The sequence below is a fragment of the Procambarus clarkii genome, chromosome 4, assembly GCF_040958095.1.
Source record: "Procambarus clarkii isolate CNS0578487 chromosome 4, FALCON_Pclarkii_2.0, whole genome shotgun sequence".
NCBI classification, from domain to species: domain Eukaryota; kingdom Metazoa; phylum Arthropoda; class Malacostraca; order Decapoda; family Cambaridae; genus Procambarus; species Procambarus clarkii.
In genome coordinates, this window is record NC_091153.1 from 21,435,453 (window position 1) to 21,457,142 (window position 21,690).

The 21,690-nt window shown below is 37.6% G+C and overlaps 1 long non-coding RNA gene across 1 annotated transcript; it reads right to left on the reverse strand.

Annotated features, from left to right (window-relative positions):
* Nucleotides 1-4,724: 4,724 nt before the first annotated feature.
* Nucleotides 4,725-8,738, reverse strand: LOC138372028 (uncharacterized). Its single transcript, XR_011230632.1, has 3 exons — nt 8,662-8,738; nt 5,299-5,405; nt 4,725-4,847 (listed from the first exon to the last, which is right to left on the reverse strand). It is a non-coding gene; the product is annotated as an uncharacterized lncRNA (long non-coding RNA).
* Between the last annotated feature and the right edge of the window lie 12,952 nt (nt 8,739-21,690).

Below are 21,690 nucleotides of genomic sequence, written 5' to 3' on the forward strand. Positions count from 1 at the left end.
CATTAAACTATTTACACAAAACAGTTCTTGGCAGTTACTTTGCTTCCACGTCCACCTTATATATTACTTCAACGGTTTAATGATAGTTATTTTCTAAAGGTATTTGCAATTGAACAAATCCACAAGGGCCTTGATGAGGGTTCGAACCCTCATCAAGGTCATTTTGGATTTGTTCAATTGATATATTACGCTATTGTGACTTTCTGTGTGTATTGAATTAGGGGCGTAGAGGTAGAACATTTGGTTGACAAAGCCCGAATGCACGGGGGAATTGTGTGACACCCCGGTTGTGCTTTGGAGAAGCTTCGGGATCCTCGTGAGGGCAGTAGCACTGCAGGTTGCAATTCTTTTGACCATGTGGTGTGACTACGGCACGTCTGGGAACATCCCGTGCATAAGTTTGAACCCTCATCACAGCCCTTGTGGATTTGTTCATTTGATATATCACGCTGTTGTGATTTCTGAGTTTATATTTGCAATTGTATTTTGTGTCTATTAATAGAATTACATTACCTAATTCGATAAAGTGATAGAGAAATCTGTAATCTGTTAATTAAAACATTTGTTTAACTAAAAAAAATATTAACGTTAACTCCTGGCATTTGATTTTATATAAAATATAGTTTCTTGTTGGTACACACACTGTAGTACACTGTGAGAATTACCGATGTGTGACACTTTACTGCGGTGCTCAAGGTATGTCTTGTGCTCTTTCTTAACATTATAAGTTACTCTCTTTTTCAAAGTTATAAAATATATATTCTCGTGGTGCACCCTAAGTTGTTGAAATAATTAAACAATTATTAGTCACTTGTACACTGGATGGAGTTTACACAATTTAAAACTGCTTACAAGACGGGCGCTGAGTTACAATCGCGCTTAACAGGCATCTCCCGCTAAGAAGCTTAAACACGGACATTAAATTTTCTCATCACATTATTTTAAAAACTGGACGCCGTTTCCGACGCAACACCGGTACTCACAGTTATACCACAAAATACACACTTTTCTACACACCTCAGTGTTTCACAATCACTGTATTATGCTTAACACAGTTCATTCTTAGCACAATACAGAAGTGGACCAAAATACCGTGGCACTAACTCTGCACCGTTGCCAACAATTTACATCACAAAATTTTGTAGTGTTGAAAAAATCTTAAAAGTATTTTTGTTCACCAAATTATTTAACACTCTTTTTCCACCAATTTATATGACGTTATCCTGAGACGTTGGGAGCAAACTACAGCTGTACAATGTCCAGAATATACACAAGAGTATGCACTCACAGTACTCATTTACCTGAGAACTAATTACTAAACTAAATAAAACGAGAATTATCCTTAACTTAAACTAACTTACAGCTGGCTTGAACTATAGTTAAGGGAACAGAACAATATTTAAAAGGACTCAGACTAATTTTAAGGGGAACACTTACTGTTACGGGAATCACTAATAATTAAAAGGCAATCAATATATATTTATGGGGCCACTTGAACAAATCCACAAGGGCCGTGACGAGGATTCGAACCTTATTTAAAGGGCCACTTATTTAAAGGGGGATGACTCGTTACTAGTCCGCTAAGTTGGTCCTAATTCTAGAAGACCACTACCAACCTTGAAGTCCAAGAGTAAAAACCCCAACTAGTAAACCTCGGCTCTCGACTAGATGTTTCCAACCGACTGCCGACTGACTACACCTAGTGCCCAACCACTACTGTCAATTCCTTACCAAAGATCCTGCCTACTTCGTACCTGAGTGTCTTTGCACCTTCACGAGTTTTCGGATTCTGGCTATTCGGATCACTAAGCCACCCTTGTGACAACACTGCTAAGTCACCCTTGTGACAACACAACTAAGCCACCCTTGTGACAACACCACTAAGCCACCCTTGTGACAACACTAAGCCACCCTTGTGACAACACCACTTAGCAACCCTTGTGACAACACCACTAAGCCACCCTTGGGACAACACTAAGCCACTCTTGTGACAACACTGCTAAGCCACCCTTGTGATAACACCACTAAGCCACACTTATGACAACACCACTAAGCCACCCTTGTGACAACACTAAGCCACCCTTGGGACAACACCACTAAGCAACACTTGTGACAACACCACTAAGCCACCCTTGTGACAACACTAAGCCACCCTTGTGACAACACCGCTAAGCCACCCTTGTGACAACACTGCTAAGCCACCCTTGTGACAACACCACTAAGCCACACTTGTGACAACACTAAGCCACCCTTGTGACAACAACACTAAGCAACCCTTGTGACAACACCACTAAGCCACCCTTGTGACAACACCGATAAGCCACCCTTGTGACAACATCGCTAAGCCACCTTTGTGACAACACCACTAAGCCACCCTTGTGACAACACTAAGCCACCTTTGTGACAACACCGCTAAGCCACCCTTGTGACAACACTAAGCCACCCTTGTGACAACACTGCTAAACCAACCTTGTGACAACATCGCCAAGAAACCCATGTGACAACACCGCTAAGATACCCTTGTGACAACATCGCTAAGCTGCCCTTGGGACAACACTGCTAAGCCACCCATGTGACAACACCACTAAGCCTCCCTTGGGACAACACTGCTAGATCACCCTTGTGACAACACCACTAAGCCACCCTTGTGACAACACTAAGCCACCCTTGCGACAACACCACTAAGCCACCCTTGTGACAAAACCCTAAGCCACCCTTGTGACAACACTAAGCCACCCTTGCGACAACACCACTAAGCCACCCTTGTGACAACACCACTAAGCCAGCCTTGTGACAACACCACTAAGCCACCCTTGTGACAACAACACTACGCCACCCTTGTGACAACACTAAGCCAGCCTTGCGACAACACCACTAATCCACCCATGTGATAACACCATTAAGCCACCCTTGTGAAAACACCGTTAAGCCACCCTTGTGACATCATCGCTAAGCCACCCTTGTGACAACACCGCTTTACTACCCTTGTGACAATATCGCTAAGCCACCCTTGTGACAACACCACTAAGCCACCCTTGTGACAACACCGCTTTACTACCCTTGTAACAATATCGCTAAGCCACCCTTGTGACAACACCACTAAGCCACCCTTGTGACAACACCGCTAAGCCAACCTTGTGACAACATCGCTAAGCCACCCTTGTGACAACACCACTAAGCCACTCTTGTGACAACACCATGAAACCACCCTTGTGACAAAACTGCTTAGCCACCCTTCCCAGCAAACAATTTTAGGTTGTCACAACATATCTGGAAAGTATTTGAAAGGATTGGAAACGTTTGTTTTATCGTATCAGATACGATATTGTGTGTGGACTTAAATAGGTTTCCAAAACTTATAACCAAGACATATGTATCTAACACTAATTTGAGATGTTGTGGCAACTTTACACTCCTAACATGAGTCATTCATAATCCATTCATACACCAATATGAATCTCTTGTGAAAGGTTTGAGCCTTATCTAAACCCTTTTCACATCTTTGTGTTTAAAGTTAAATTTCTTGAAATTAAATTATATTATTTTATATTATATTATATTATTTTTATTATATTTTATTTTATAATGTATTATTATTTTTCTTATATTTTTTTATATTATATTATTGTTTTCAATTTAAATATTAAAACCAATTTAAGGGTAAAAAAATCAAATAATTTATATTTCTTTTATTATTTACTAACAAATCAGCAAAAATACAAAAACATATGACCTATATAATTATATATATAATATATATATAAATAATATATAAATAATATATATATATATATAAATAATTTATATAATATATATATTATATATATATATATATATATATATATATATATATATATATATATATATATATATATATATATATGTATATATATATATATATATTAGTGTAATATATAAGGTTGTAGTGTAATAGTATATATATATATATATATATATATATATATATATATATATATATATATATATATATATATATATATACAAATATATATAAATAATATATTTATATATAAATAATATATTTATATTTATATAATATATTTATATATAAATAATATATTTATATATAAATAATATATTTATATATAAATAATATATTTATATATATATAATATATTTATAAATATATATATAAATATATATATAAATAATATATATATATATAAATAATATATATATATATAAATAATATATATATATATAAATAATATATACATGATAACCATCTTTGTAACCTATATGTAACTCCCTCTTTGTAACAAAGTTCAAATAAAGCAAATATATATGTGTACATACAAAAGAATGGGGGTGGTAGAAGATAATATTAGTGTTTAGTGAGTGACCACAAGGTCTCCTCTGAATACTTATTATTTTCTTCTCCGAGGCTATGGGTCCCCACATTGGCACCAGAGGTCTTCCTCACAAACTTTTTATATAATATATATATATATATATAAATAATATATATATAAAGTTAAAACTAGCTAGTTATACGTAGATATATGATAACTAACCAACCCTACCAAACCTAACCTATCTAACCTATATATATATATATATATATATATATATATATATATATATATATATATATATATATATATATATATATATATATATATATATTATAATATATATACACACATATATATATATAGGTTATATACAGGAATCTATATGTGTCTATATATAGACACATATAGATTCTTCTATATAGACATTAGAGAAGATTCAGCGGTACGCCATGCACCAGGCTCGCCACCATTTTCAGTATTCGTCATATCCAAGTCTGCTGTGTGATGCACATGTCTTCTTGCTTCACCACCCTGTAATGAAATATTGTTTGTTACTAATTGTTTTCAATAATACATTATTTTATTATATAATATTTAATTTATTAATTAAAAACCGTTTCCATATTATAGAAAAAAAAACTAAAACAAGAATCTATATAAAACTATAGAATAGAATAGAATAGAATCTATATAGAATCTATATATCATATATATATTTATATAAATAAATATATATATATATAAATATATATATATATTTATACATATATATTATTATATCCTGCATTATTTCAGCCCATTATTAGAGATAGTAGCCACCTCTTATTTTGGTTTTCTTTCATTATTAGTGCTCAGAAAATTAAATATATCTACATATTTAGTCAAAATCAGTTACATTATTTTATCTTATTCATAGCATAAATGTTCTCAAAGATTACTAAAAAGAAATTGAATTAGACTACAGCAAATTGGCAAACTTTACCTTGTATCTGTTTCCACCGAGTTTGTTTGGGGCGTTCTTCAACATATCAGCAATACTTGTCTCAACATCTCTTTCAGTTGCATTAGTGTGGGTGTTGATACAGGCTTCTGTAAATTTATAAGAATTAATTAATATATATAATTATAATTCACTTTGCCATTCCCCATTCCACAGTCCTCTCGTCCTTCCCACTTCCCCGTCCCCACATCCTCCCCACTATTCCCACTTCCCTGTTTCATCGTCCTCCTTACCATTTTCCCCTCCCCTGTCCCTTCTTCCTCCCCCACCATCTCCCATTCACCTGTCCCTTTGTCCTCCCCAGCATTCCCCTGTCCCCACCATCCCCAACTCCCCAGTCCCCTCGTCCTCCCCACCATTACCCTCTCCTCTGTCCCCTCGTCTTCCCCACCATCCCCCCTCTCGTCCTCCCCACCATTCCAAACTACCTCATCCGATGCATTCTATAATGGTCTGATGCTTCCATCAGAAAATTGGGAACATCAAATGATCTGATATTCCCATCACTGAAAAATAAGAACAGCTAAAAAAATGAAATGAAAAAAATAAACAAATAAACTATACTCATGAAATGAACAGTATGGTAAACAACACAGCTCAATTTCAATGCAATGTCACACAAAATTATTAAATCGAAATGAAAATAAATTGAAATCTATGAAAATTCAAATTATCAATGCAATCGGAAATATTGAAATAATATCGCAACATAATATAGTGTGGGTTGCTCTTACGTGCAACAGACGGTGCTGTTTTTCAAAAAAGGCATGGTTTTACCTGTCACAAGTGTGGCATCTATACTTATACTCACGAAATGAACGGTATGGTAAACAACATAGCTCAATTGTAAAGCAATATCACAATAACATTTAATAACAATAATAACAATAACATTTAAATATACTTTAATATATAATCTAGAAGAAAATAAGAACATTGAAACGGTTCATGAACTCGATTTCAATAAAGGACACTATGGGGAACTTTGAAAAACAGTTAATGAGTATAATTAGACAGACTTGTTGCTAGGCAGAGGAGTAAATAATGAGATATATGGCAAATTTTGCAAAATATACGGCACACAAACATTCATACCCAAACAAAGCAAAATACTTGGTAAGAACAAAGCAGTTGGCCCGTAGGGGAAAGGAGATACCCACAAGACTGGAATACAAGTCATTAACAAGCACACAAGTACTACACCACACAACAACCGCACTACTACCAGAACTGGACGCATCACTACCAAAACAACACATTGCACATCACTACCAAAACAACACAACACAACACAAGCATTGGCAAAGAATTATAGACCAGTTGCACTAACATCCCACATAATAAAATTATTTGAGAGTGATCAGGAGTCAGGTTACTAGTTTTATAGAGACCAATGACCTCCACAATCCAGACCAACATGGATTTAGAGCAGGAAGATATTGAAATACCTCTTACAGCTATCTCTCATGTCCTCTACTTGTACAGTACAGCTACTTGACCATTACGACAAAATCACTGAGATATGAGATAATGATGACACTAACCTCATCTACTCAGACTCCAACCCACTCATATTAAATAATGATGTAAACAATAAATTAAAAAAAATCAACTTATTAATGTCAACCAACAAACTCACACTAAACATAGAAAGGACCTACAACATCTTACTTGGGAGCAAATCAACAAATGCAATTCATCTACAGTTACACAATGTTAACATCAGAAATAAAAAAGATGGTAAGTTCCTTGGTCTATACTTAGATCTGCCCGAAACGCTATGAGTGCTAGTTGCTTTACAAGAATGTATAACTTCAAGTCACTGTACTCTCCCCCAATGTACCTTCTTGTATATAAAGAAAAAATAAATAAATAAACAAACACATAATAAATCAATACTTACTAAATTTTGTCTATTATGTAGCAAAGAAGCAGGTCTACGGAAGGCTTTTCTGTTGAGTTCGAAGCCCAGATTACTCGTGGTCTCTGAAATAAGTTAAGATTATAGGTATAAAATTTATAAAACCAAATAATAAATCCGGTATTGCTCAATTTCAGATGCAGACGTACTGAATGATATATCAGACTGTCAGCATGGTATTCGATCTGGAAGGTCCAGTGTAACGAATTTACTCAGTTTCTATGATCGAGCCACAGAGATCTATAAAGAATTTTGATCAAGAAAGAGATCTAGGGGTGGTTTTAGATAGAAAACTATAACCTGAGGATCATATTAAGAACATTCTGTGAGGGGCCTATGCTACACTTTTTAACTTTAGAATTGCTTTTAAAAACATAGGTCAAAAAGTTTTAAAAGTTTTTTAAACCTCTCGTGTATCATGAGTGTGGAAAAGCTTCAGATGGTGCATTCAGATGATGAATATTACCTAGTTCCTTCATCTGGGAAGAATGAACACATATTGGTGCATTCGGATGATAAAAACTAACTACTGTAGTTCAATTGATCAACAGACTGTATATCATATGCAGACTGTATGTGGATCTGCGGGCCACTCCAAACAACAGCCTGGTGGACCAAGCTCCACCAGGCCTAAAGCACAAAGTGGTCCACTGGCACCGGCAACTTCAACCATAAATGTTCTCAAAGCTTACTAAAAATGATTGAATTAGACTAGACTACAGCAATCTTAACCTTGTATCTGTTTCCACCAATCTTGTTCAGTACATGCTTCAACATATCAGCAATACTTGATATGTAAATATATCTCACTGTGTCATTACAATATGCACCTCCCAACTAGGACAGCATTTGTACCTGTTACAATAATGCATAAACTTTAAGGCAATAGAGTATAATGTATGTCTTTCAATCTCAACATTAGATTTTATAAGTTTCTAATGTAATAAATAAATACCATTAAACTATTTTCTGTTTAACTGTTAGAAAAAATCAATTAGATATATGTACCAACGTATGTATGTATATATGTATGTATAGTGAAAAAATTTGGTTTGTCTTCCGAATGCACCATATCGGTAAATTTTTTAATAATCTTTTAAAAATAGTAAATGCCACTATTTTTGCAAAATTATTACAAGATCTATTATTCTAATAAGGGTTTGATAAAATACAGTAGACTGCCTACTGGTTTTTGGTTGCCAGTTTCCTCAAGTTAATTTCCGTGATTTACACACAAATTTATATACATACAAATACATATACACACATATATAATATATATATATATATATATATATATATATATATATATATATATATATATATATATATATATATATATATATATATATATATATATATATATATATATATATATATATATGCATATAAATAAAAAAACAAGTAAATGTAAATAATTTTACCTTGCACCTAGATCCACCAAGCCTGTATGGCGCACGTTTCAGTACTTCGGAAATCTAGAACTATCTAGAATCTCTAATCTGCAATGAAACAATACATATTATTGCACTTACCAAAACATGGATGAATGTAGCGTGGTTGACACGGTTGGAACAAGTTAGGTGAGAGGGTGGTGGAGGCCAAAACCATAATCATAATCATCTGTATCAAACCTTATTACAGGTAAAACCAGTAGGCAGTCTACTGTATTTTATCAAACCCTTATTAGAATAATAGATCTCGTAATAATTTTGCAAAAATAGTGGCATTTACTATTTTTAAAAGATTATTAAAAAATTTACCAATATGGTGCATTCGGAAGACAAACCCAATTTTTCACTTTTGACAATTGAGCACCTGCTACATCCAGATTCTAGGGAGGAAAGGAAGGACGATCTTACTGGATCCCATAGCCTCTCCGAGGCACAAACCAGGCTTTTACACAACCCTCCCCCCCTGCACCCGAGCTCAATTGTCAAAAGTGAAAAATTGGGTTTGTCTTCTGAATGCACCATATCGGTAAATTTTTTAATAATCTTTTAAAAATAGTAAATGCCACTATTTTTGCAAAATTATTACGAGATCTATTATTCTATAGAATAATGCATATAAATGCATATATGCATATAAATAAAAAACAAGTAAATGTAAATAATTTTACCTTGCACCTAGATCTACCAAGCCTGTATGGCGCGCGTTTCAGTACTTCGGAAATCTAGAACTATCTAGAATCTCTAATCTGCAATGAAACAATACATATTATTGCACTTACCAAAACATGGATGAATGTAGAAAATACAGAACTATTAGCTGAATATCAAATAAATGGATTTAATCTATTTCACACAGATAGATATATTAGATATTATATTATATTCCTTTCCTCCCTAGAATCTGGATGTAGCAGGTGCTCAATTGTCAAAAGTGAAAAATTTGGTTTATTTAACATACACGCCATAGACCGGCTTGGGAAAAAAAAGTTTGTAAAACCCAGGGGCCATAGACCGGCTATGAAAGAAAATTTGAGAAAACCCTGGGGCCATAGAACAGCTATTTAATCCCCTTGAACGGACCTGTGCATGGACCACTGAGGCATCGAAAAAAACACGGGCCATAGACCGGCTTCGGAAAAAAAAGTTCGTAAAACCCAGGGGCCATAGACCGGCTATTTAATCCCCTTGAACGGACATGTGCATGGACCACTGAGGCATCGAAAAAACACGGGCCATAGACCGGCTTGGGAAAAAAAAGTTCGTAAAACCCAGGGGCCATAGACCGGCTTGGGAAAAAAAAGTTCGTAAAACCCAGGGGCCATAAACCGGCTTGGGAAAAAAAAGTTCGTAAAACCCAGGGGCCATAGACCGGCTATGAAAGAAAATTTGAGAAAACCCTGGGGCCATAGAACGGCTATTTAATCCCCTTGAACGGACCTGTGCATGGACCACTGAGGCATCGAAAAAAAACACGGGCCATAGACCAGCTTGGGAAAAAAAAGTTTGTAAAACCCAGGGGCCATAGACCGGCTATTTAATCCCCTTGAACGGACATGTGCATGGACCATTGAGGCATCGAAAAAAAACACGGCCATAGACCGGCTTGGGAAAAAAAAGTTCGTAAAACCCAGGGGCCATAGACCGGCTATTTAATCCCCTTGAACGGACATGTGCATGGACCACTGAGGCATCGAAAAAAAACACGGGCCATAGACCGGCTTGGGAAAAAAAAGTTTGTAAAACCCAGGGGCCATAGACCGACTTGGGAAAAAAGCAAAATAGCCGGTCTATGGCCCGGCTGATGGCTGTGCATGGATGGCTAATGGCTAATGGCAGTTAGTTATGGAGCTAGGTTAGACTATGTATGTTTAAATCTATGATTTAAACAGAGCCGGCTAATGGCAGTTAGTTATGGAGCTAGGTTAGACTATGTATGTTTAAATCTCTGATTTAAACAGAGCCAGTGTTCAGTCAAATAACTGAATTTATCAAATCTTATCCTTGTATAATATACAAGCTGATGTGAGAACCCTGTCTACAGGCAGACTGGAACTTCTATCAACTAATCCATACATCCCACCTGTCCCTTACAGCCCACAATCTATCATTAGGAAAACCATGTGAGAAATCTTTAAGGAATTCTGATAAAGAAAGAGATCTAGGGGTGGTTCTAAATAGAAAACTATCACCTGAGGACCACATAAAGAACATTGTGTGAGGAGCCTATGCCATGCATTCCAACTTCAACAGCATGTTGTGGGGTGCCCATATTGTGTGCCATCAAATCTTATCCTTGTATAATATACAAGCTGATGTGAGATCCCTGTCTACAGGTGGACTGGAACTTTTATCAACTAATCCATACATCCCACCTGTCCCTTACAGCCCACAATCTATCATTAGGAAAACCATGTGAGAAATCTTTAAGGAATTCTGATAAAGAAAGAGATCTAGGGGTGGTTCTAAATAGAAAACTATCACCTGAGGACCACATAAAGAACATTGTGTGAGGAGCCTATGCCATGCATTCCAACTTCAACAGCATGTTGTGGGGTGCCCATATTGTGTGCCATCACATATAAACCAACCAAGCCCACAAATACGTCAACATGGACCAGCATTACACCGTCTAACATACTCTGTCAGATGTAACAACTAAATTTGTGAATTCAAGACCTAATCTAATGCATAACACAGTGTTAGTACAAGAAAAACATTACTTACATTCGAAGCCGAGTTTTAAAATGGCGCGGACCTTGGTCTACTGACGCTCCAAACTGTGTGTTCGTTTGCGTATGATGAACGTGTGACAATTTACTACAACAATTATTTAATTATTCTTATTCTTTATTTTACTATTTTTAGGGTACATGAAATTTCCAACTTATTTGCACACAATAATATAATTGCATTGTCATAACCTTTATATATTACGGAAAATACGATGACATGAACGAAGTCAAAGTGAAGTTGAAGTCAAAGTCATTCGCCGAACGTATTAGTCATTTTTTTTCTCCCAAACGATAGGGGATAACAAATCCACAGAGAATATAAGTGTACAGTAAAGTCAATTTTATTCAGGAAAGTACATACATAGTTGATTTACAAACATAATGTTGGATATATAGATAGAGCTAGTGCATACAATACCTAAAGCCACTATAGTAGGCATATAGCATTTCAAGCAACCGGGCAGTATATATGGACCCCTTACTCAAATCTCTGAATATGTTAGATATTACGTCCCTGCACATACTCTCATGTGTATTTTATATATATAAAACGCTGCACTGTAATGTCAATCCTGACCTTAAAAGCTTCCTAGAAGGTTGTAACAGATCCCATGAGCACCACACCAGAAACAAATACCTATTTGATATTCCAAGAGTACGACTTAGTCAAACTAGAAATGCTTTACAAATCAAGGGACCTCGAATGTGGAATGACCTTCCCAATTATGTTAAAAACTGTACCTTTCCCAACCAGTTTAAGATAAATAAAGATAAATTGATAAGTTAAGAAAAATTCCACAAATCAACAACCCTGTTACTGACCCAGTATTTACCCAAGTCTTTCCTAAATCTAAACTTATCCAATTTATACCCATTGTTTCGTGTTCTATCGTGTGTTGACAATTTTAATACCCTATTAATATCCCCTTTGTTATATCCATTCAGGAAATTGTGATTGATCTTGAACCCATTGATAATGTGACGACTTATACAGAATTTTGTAACTATATCATCAAGATTGTAACCAGCTTAGCTAAATGTAGTGTGGGGTTCAGTCCCTAAGCCCATATATGTGCCTCTCTAACCATTTAGGTTACAGGGCAAAAACATAAAAACAAAGGTAACTGCAGAAGCCCTATTGGCCCATACCAGGCAGCTCCTATCTATAACAGATAGACACTAAGTACTACCTAATTAACTCAATGTAACCTACCTAACCACCAAAATGTCAATCCATATCTTTTATTTTAAACAATGCTGTTTTGTTGACCAAATTGTATTTTTACTCTTTTTCTGTCATGTTTCTCCCACCCCTGTTTTTTCCCTTTTTTCTTATTTTTTCTCAACATAATTCATACTTTAATTATGCGGATCAGGACATCACCTGATCAAACACATCAAACATCGTTTGACCACCATCAAACACACATTTCGTGTGTGTTTGACGCTCACTGATATGTACCAGCGTTGTTTTATATATGGTGCTATTCTATCTTACGCTTTGTTGCTCTTTTTTACCTACGGGCTCATAGAACATTCTATTGCGAAAACATTGGCACAAAAATGAATGACGTACATACAATAATAATGTCAGGACAGTGAAATAATTATAAACTTTCAAAGCGCTGTATCGCCCATGTGTCGTCGTGTCACCAATACTGGGTAACAGTTCCTCCACTTCCCACACTCTTGCGGGTGGGCAGCGACCATTATTCTACGTTTATATTCATATCACCGTGTTGGGAATTTCATTGCGAGTACATTGATACCAAAATTAACGCTGTAGGACAAGTGTGGAAGTGATAACAATCCCAAGAGTAAAAACATTTTGTTGCTCTTGGGCACTCACGGCGAGTCATCTACGTAGGTATTTATTGGGTGCTGGTATTCATATAACTTTTGGTGACCGTTTTTACTGATGTTCTTCTAGAGAATGTTATTGCGAACACGTTGGTACCAAAATGAAATACATAGCTCGAGAACTAAGGTCAGGAGAGTAAAAAGAGTACACACATTTTTGTTTTGACGCTTAAGGTTATTGTGAGTACTCATCGCCTGCCTAGAAACTGGAATTAAACTGGAAACTGGAACTAGTAATTCCATCTATCATCATACTATCATACAAGAGGAGCCACACATCTATGGATCATCCAATAAAATCAGCAGACTTCTAGATGTTACTACTGCTCGGCTTAGACTCGGTTACAAGTATCTCTGGGAATTCTCATTATCTGCTGATGTAGACCTGACCAAATGTAAACTGTGTCAACAAAATAATTCGCACACCCTCCGTCACTATGTGATGGAGTGCGAAAAGATACATGAATTTAGAGACAATTCTATAACCAATGTTCCAGCGATGTGTCAATATTTCATTCAAAATGATCTGCTACCAGAAATTTTAGCCAAATATCCCCAGTTTGCTAACTGTAGATAACAACTAAGTGATTGTAACCTATCCACCGCTGCCCACTGGATGGGGGGCGGTGTGCAGGACAAACATATAAATTTTGATACTAGCTCTCCACATATGTCAGTTGCTTAATTTAGAACCTGTACTTGAGGTCGATCTCGAACCCATTGTTGATGTGATGACTTATATTGAATTTTGTAACTAGCTCATCAAGATTTTAACTTGCTTAGCTAAATGAATTGTGGGGTTCAGTCCCTGAGCCCATTATGTGCCTCTGTAACCCTTTCCACAACCGCCCACAAGATGGGTATGGGGTGCATAATGGGGTGGGGTGACTTGGCCAAACGTGCCACATCAAAACCACAAGTTGACATTGAATGTGAATTAACAATGAGACAAGTAAGATTTATACTAATACATTTATACTAACTCTGTTGAGCGTTGACCATTTATACATCAAATCTGTTGATGTGAGCACTTTAGTTTAGTCTGCCGTTTAAAGAAAAAAAGAGCATATCAATGGTATATCACAGAAAACGAATTTATCATAAACTCATGTATTTGTCTTATCATATTGAACTGCATTCATATTTTTAATATATAACAACATGAATATACAAATTTCTGTAAATCCCCTACCATGTTGGAATCTGTGGAAATGAATGAGCAAATGTGCTGGCTGAAGGCGCTGAAGGAAACCACATTGGTTTCATTTTGGATACAAATGTCCATGGAGATTCAAAATGGAAACTAATTATATAGTTGAACCTGCAGAGAGGAGTTTAAGAATCTGTGTTGAGAGTGATGGACTGTTATGATCTCAGCCTGCAGGAGAAACGAGTCTCCCTTCTTGAGAGTTATTCAGCAAGCCTGACCTAACTAGAAGGTCTAGCAAATATTGAGGTGATAACCCATATGTAAAATGGCTGGTTGGATATGTATAACAGCTTGAGATTATGGGCAATGCAGAAGAAAATAGATAAATGACTGGCGAGGAGATGTGGACATTTTGCTGGAGGCGTGAGGCTCGCTTCCGGAGGACCTTGACCTCACTTGAGTGCCAGACATCGCAGGGGAAAGCCGCGCTCCGTGAGCTCCCGTCAGAAGGGAACCCCTAGTGATATATCTCGAAGAGAAGAGAAGTGTGCAGACGTACCAGCTGTGGAATCGAGCTGGGGACGTGTGGTCTCAAGTCGTGGGCGATAATTAGTGAATATTAAGCCGCCCGGAGGCATTATTGTGGGCCGTGGAGCGCCCTGACCAAGCCTCGTCAGAGGAAGAAGCGCCCTCAACCTTATAATCTGTGGTAAGCACGATATACGCCAGTTCATAGTGATTGCTTGTAGTTGGTCGTGTGCCCAGCGACAGTAGCAATGTTTATTTATAAGTTAGACATGTTTTAATAAGGCAGAAGGCCTGAAATAGGAGAGTGAAGAGGGAGGAGCACGGAGCGACGTCCGTCCCCTCTGAGCTCTGACCGACGACTGAGGGAGCCCGGCTCCTGACGAGGAAGACCCTCCCAGTGAGTGAGGACCGCCGCCAGGCGAGGTGGAGTATGGACCCGCCCAAAACGGGGAAGTCCACTCTCACTGTATGTAGAGGACAGATAGAGGTTTGAGGCAAGCATATTGTGTGGTTATTTTTGTTTATGTGTTAAAGGGGAACATTTTATTGGAGTGTCGATGGGTTGCAGGTTTGTCTTTGGGGAAGAAGTTGCTGAGAACTTCGAAGCCAGCATAGATGAAGTAGTTGATGGGACTCCCAGGTAGTGGAACAGAGGACCTCGAGCTGTGAGGAGAAGCAGTGAAGAGGAGTGTCACGTGCTTCTGTAGAGGTGGAGAAGCACTATAGTTGCTCGAGGAAACTTCATGGTGTAGCAGCCAAGAGAGCTGTGGAGGAACCTAGCAGAAGGGTGAAGCACCGTAGTTACTCAAGGAAACTTCATGATAGCAGCCTGGAGAAGCTGCAGAGGATCCTGGTAGTGAAGCCCGGAAGAACCTAAGGATATTAGGGTAGTGAACTTCCAGAGGTGGAAGGGGAAGTTCTGGTGGATTACTTGTAGGGAGTTGATAGTGTTTGGTTGTCATTAGCGTGCAAGACGCAGTGAGAGGTGAGTGACTGTTTGCATTCTTATGTCAGGGAGTGTTTTAAACTGAAGTTTAGAGTTACAGTCGTAGGCTGGATTACCTACAGATGTATGCGTTCCAGGACTGACAGTGATCGATTGATCATTGTTGTGTATCAATGAACATTTATACTGATATATGTTATTGCATTCAAATGCTGATTTTCTATGTATATATATATTATCTTGCTGATAGTGCAACAGCGTATGTAGACTTGATCAACTTGAGGAGGTTGATAGTATCAGGTGGTGAACCAGGAGATAGGATACCACTTGATAAGCTGATAATAGAGTTCTGATGGTGTTGGAGTGCAACCTGATTGTAATAGTATAGAGTATAGGATTCATTATTATTATATGTGTGTATGTATCGTGTATGTGCTTTGTCCAGTAAATGTATTCCAGTTTGCCGGTGTTTGCCCTTGTCCTAGTGAGGCTTCCCAGGAAGTAGTAAAGAAGGAGAGAGAGAGAGAAAGAACCAAGAACCACTGCTGTGGACAGGGTAGAAGGTAGTACTAATAAGCCAAAAAGGGGATCGAGGAGATCATATTACCTAAGGAGAGAGTGGGGAGTCACAGCGGCTCGAGTGGGTGTGTGCACGTGACAACGAGGCTAGGTGTGGGAGCCGCATCCCCTAAATGTGTGACGTTGAGCCCCTCTCCAAGAGCCAGAAGCGCCAAGGGTGATCTCCTAGTGAAGTATAAGCACTCTACCGAGTTGTGGGTTGGGTTGTCCGTAGAGAAGGATCAACGACGACAACACCAACCAACCCACAGTCTATAATAGGACACAGCCTTCACAATTATACTTCAGAGAATGTAAACATCTAAGAGTCATTAGAAATATGTGTAGAAAAATAAACCCTACATTGTTTGAGTTAGGGAAAACACCATTTGTCATATATAGATACTAGCTGTTCCTAAAGATTCACCCATTTTGCACCAGCAAGATAACATATAAGATTTTAAGAGTTGACGAATGTTAATCTTCTTGTTTGATAAACTGTGAACTTGAGACATAGTTAATAAGAACATTCCAATATATAACACAACAAAAAGTTTTCAGATTCTTTCACACCACTTTCCAGCAACTTTTATAATTTATATAAATTATTTTAGGGAATAATACATAAATTATATATTTCAACATGATATAGTGTTTAGTGGAATACATAAGGAGTCAAATTGTGTTAAAAAGAGCGATTTTTAGAAAATTTGAAAAACTACTTTTTTCTGTTCATATTATAACTAAATGGATTTTAAAGGTTTCACTCAGCCAATATATATCATTCACAATTTATTAATGAATTTTACAAAAAAACACCATAAATTTTATATTTAAACATGTAAAAACTATTTGTTTTACATTTGGAACAAAATAATTGTAGAAAAACAATTTAAACTGAAACCTTTGTGTTTGGATTTTTTGAGTAAAAGTTTCTCAAAGGCTCTCCTGCACCATTATCAATGCAAATCATTCCCACACCTATGGGAAGAGATAGGCGAACGTTGCCTAGATGATTTGTGTTTGCTGGGAGGCCACTCCACGACCGATACTAGGGTTGCGAGCCCTAGGCAGGAGCCTCGTGTGATTCTGCTGATCACTCTCCTCTCTCAGTACCACAGTGGCTAGTCTCTTCCACCAGCCAGCCCCGGATAAGGTGATTCCTGATACTACCACGTTACAGTCAGGCTAACACTCTCAACAGTGTTCATCCAGGGGTGACTCACAGCTTCTTCAGAGCAAACTCGTGGAGAGACTTTGGCTGCCTTGGGTAGACTGATCCATCGTCCAATACAGCAGTCCCAGGACGACTCTGTAATCAGACACATCATTAGTACTGGGACTAGGGAACCTCACTTACTGCCTTAGACACAAACGTCCACCTGTGGGAACCGACCTGTGAGATTTATATTTATTTAATTTATATGAATTTATATTTACATTAATTTATATACTTCGATAGCAATTTGTATAATGATAAGTGGACTGTATTTCTGCAATAATCTCATAATCTCACAAATCGATCATCTACACATTAGGGGGGGTTATTAAATTAATATATATGCAGCCAATCAAACTACAGTAACTACATACATTGAAGAGGTTCCTTATCTTATAGTACAGCAGGCTAGTCCACCAGGTATAACTAGGGTGTAGACACCAAATTATCCTCTTTGAGGTAGCTTCCATCACCCAGTAACTGGTGCACAAAATCTTGCATCCTCGTCTTGACCTGTTAAAAGGGCGCTAGCTGCGAAGCCAGAAACCTAGTATATGACAGGTATTTCAGAGAAACATTGTACATGGAACAATAAAGACCTGGCTTAATTACCTTTAGTATGAGGCGATTTCGCGTTCTAACTGGAAAACCCTTCCCAATGACATTAATGGCCACTAATGATAGATAATGGGTTTCAGAAAGAACACTTAACTTGATATGTAGACAGCGTGTTGAAAAATGGTACACCTTTGGTTTCCATAACACTACGTCCAAGTAAATTTAACAGGAGCCGAATTTGCTCCCGTGTGAGCCTCTGGTCTAGTATCAACAACAATGGCTGCCCTCCTTCCTCCCTCTGACGCCTGGCTTACATTGTCCACATTTCAGAAAGTGATAGAAGGGTCACATTTACTCTACTTTAATATTGATAATTAAGTTAATTTATATAAGATGTTTTTATGATGGTAAAGTCCAAAGACTAATGTATTTAAGAATAATTCCCAGCAGAATAGCTGGTGAATTTATAATGGTATGTGGTGATGATATCCCGTTTTCTATAGACGGTAATTCCACTACAAGTTACGTTTTCTATGGGTAACTTGTTTATACAATACAGCTATTATCTGTATGATTATTAAATGGTGTCGGATTTTCCGACATAATTCCCCAGGGGCTGCTCACGGGTCGAAGTCCTAATTAGAACAGACGAACACCGATACTCCTCCATCGAATTATTACATTAATTTGATGTTAGTAGTTAGTAATCACACATTTGTGTGTCTGTTCGTACAGGACGGATGTCCCGTACTAGAGTTGCAGGGGTTAGAAGTCTAATGCGATTTCATTTCCCTGTCAACTCTTGAAAGGCTAATATTCAAGCCTTATTACATATTATTTAACCCAGAAGACTGGATGTGATCAAGTACTACAGTCAAGTATGATTCAGGGACTGCAGTGAGATCAGTGACATCAGATATAACTTGAAGTTTCTTCAGGTAACTGGTCACTGATATATAAACACTGAGGCCCATGGAATACATCTTGATTAAATAATAAATGTATCAAATCAGTCATCAGATTTATTAGGGTTTAATTTAGTTAATTGATTCAGAAGATTGAATAGCTCATCATTAAAGTAAAGTATGGTTCTGAGACTGCAGTGGGTTCAGTGACATTGGTCGCAGTGACTTGTAGCTGTTTTAGGCTACTGTTCACTGATTTGCCACTGAGGCCTCATGAACTCATCTTCAGCTTTAAATGATGATACTAACATCAACCTCTGTTGTTATAGTCAGCTGTAATCTCCTTAGTATAATGCTACTGGAGAAATATAATCAGCTGACAAATTTAGATTTCTACTGGTATTGTTTATCTGCAGGCATAGGTCTCCTCAGGCTTGATACTGGGCCTGAGAGTAATTTACCTCCTGCAGAGTTTAACATGGTTATACCCTGATATTTAGTAGGGCTACCGATGAATCGATGGCAATAGTCTGTCCCAACAAGGAGATCGAAGTCGGTGAGGTGATCAGACTTAATATTATCTGCCAATTTTATTCCTCTATTTCTCAGGAATTTGGCTGTTGCTCTCAGACCTTGAACTTGTAGGTCTACTGGTATTTTGTCCACCACAATGGCTTGTACTCGACAGACGTACCTGCCTAAGCGTACTGATGGTTGTACCACCTGGTAGACTTGAGGTCCTGCATCTGTTACAAACCCTGAGATGTTGAACGACATCTGGGCTACAGGCCTTAATTGTAATTCATCTGCCAGCTTTTTAGTAATATATGTTCTCTGGGATCCTTGGTCAAACAACCCACGGGTATGGACCTTGGCCCTCTTATTCAGGATGGTAATTTGGGCAGTAGGCAAAGTCGTATTACCTTTAGACTTTGCCGATTGGACACTCTTTGTTTGTTGCACCTTGCAGTACTGTACTGTGGTGGGAATGCTATCTTCCACCTTGGGGTTTGGAGACGTTGTTTTGGTGTCTCTGCACAATGCTGCATGGTGTTGACCTTTGTTACACCTATTACAGGTGTGTAATTGGGTATCACAGTCCTTGATGTTATGTTTCCTGAGGCACCTCGTGCAATGTTGCAAATCTTTGAGTCGCTCAACACGGGCGTCACTATCAGGAAAATTAGGGCAGTGGTACATTGAATGTTTCTCATTGCAGAACAAACATGTTCCATAGCTTCCAGTACCCTTTGGTGTCACGTTCTTGGATGACACAGTAACTATAGGCTTGGAGGGTCCCACTGCATATACGCCCACACTGCTACTGTTCCACTTTGGTGTTGAATTATATTGTCTAGATTGATTTGGAGTACCTTTGGTACTCTGTGGTTTACTATTATTGGTTTCTGAGGGTTTACTTGGTGGTTTTAATTTGTCATGTGTTCGTAATTGATGAACTACTGACTTTAAACCTTCAGATATTTCATTCATGGATAAGATGCTTTTATTGTAATGAGCACTCATTTGTCTCAATATGTCCCTAGGTATTTTCTCCTGGACAATTATTTTCAAGACCCACTCAGCCCCGTTTGTATCTGCTGTCAGGCTGAGGGCATTGATCAATGATTCTATCTCCAGCTTGAAAACTTGGAGTGAATCAGCTGAAGCCTCCGGTGGGGGTAAATGCAACAGCTCATGAACTAAATGTGATGTTCTTACTTCTGGATCAGCATAATTATCCTTGAGGAGTTTTACTGCCAGATCATAGCCGTCATTAGTTAATCTCAGATGGGATACTACTGTTTTAGCCTCACCTGATAATTGGCCTTGCAAATAAGAGAATTTACTACTCTTTGGTAAAGATTGTTTTGAGTCTACAAGGTCAACGAATTTGTTCCAAAATTCGTCCCAATCTTCCTCATCTTTTCCTGAGAAAGTGGGTAAATTAATTGGAGGGAGTCGAGCTTCTGCTTGACTCGTATTAGATGAAACTGTTGTTGTTGTTGTTGTTGCCTTGTTTTGGGCAATTAATTTGACATAAGGCTGTAACGTGGCCTGAGTGTGATCTTCATAATTCGCAAGATCAACCATAATGTCGTCTATTTCTGTTTCTGATAAATTGGTGTTGGCAAGTTCAGCCACATATGTTGCTATTTGACATTTGATTTGCTCAAATTTACCTGCAGCTGCTTGATAATAGCTTTCCAGGTCAGCATAATCAACTTGAGATTGTTGTGACAAATCTTCACATTTCTTGATCTGTCTTGTTAAGTGGCCTTTAAGACCTGCAAGGGTTCTTTTCATTCTCCCTGCATTATCCATACTGGCTAGTTGGTGAAGCCTTGTGGGACTTGTACTTGGGCTGCTCATAATACTGAACAAGCTCTAATGGTAGCCTAGGGTAAATTCTGCACTCACTAGGCAATAATCCTACCTCTACTAGAGGTTAGCACTTAAAATTAATACACATTATATATATACAATCATACACACTAATGATTTGAGTGATAAACCAGTGTCACTGGAAGTACCTTTAGGTTAGC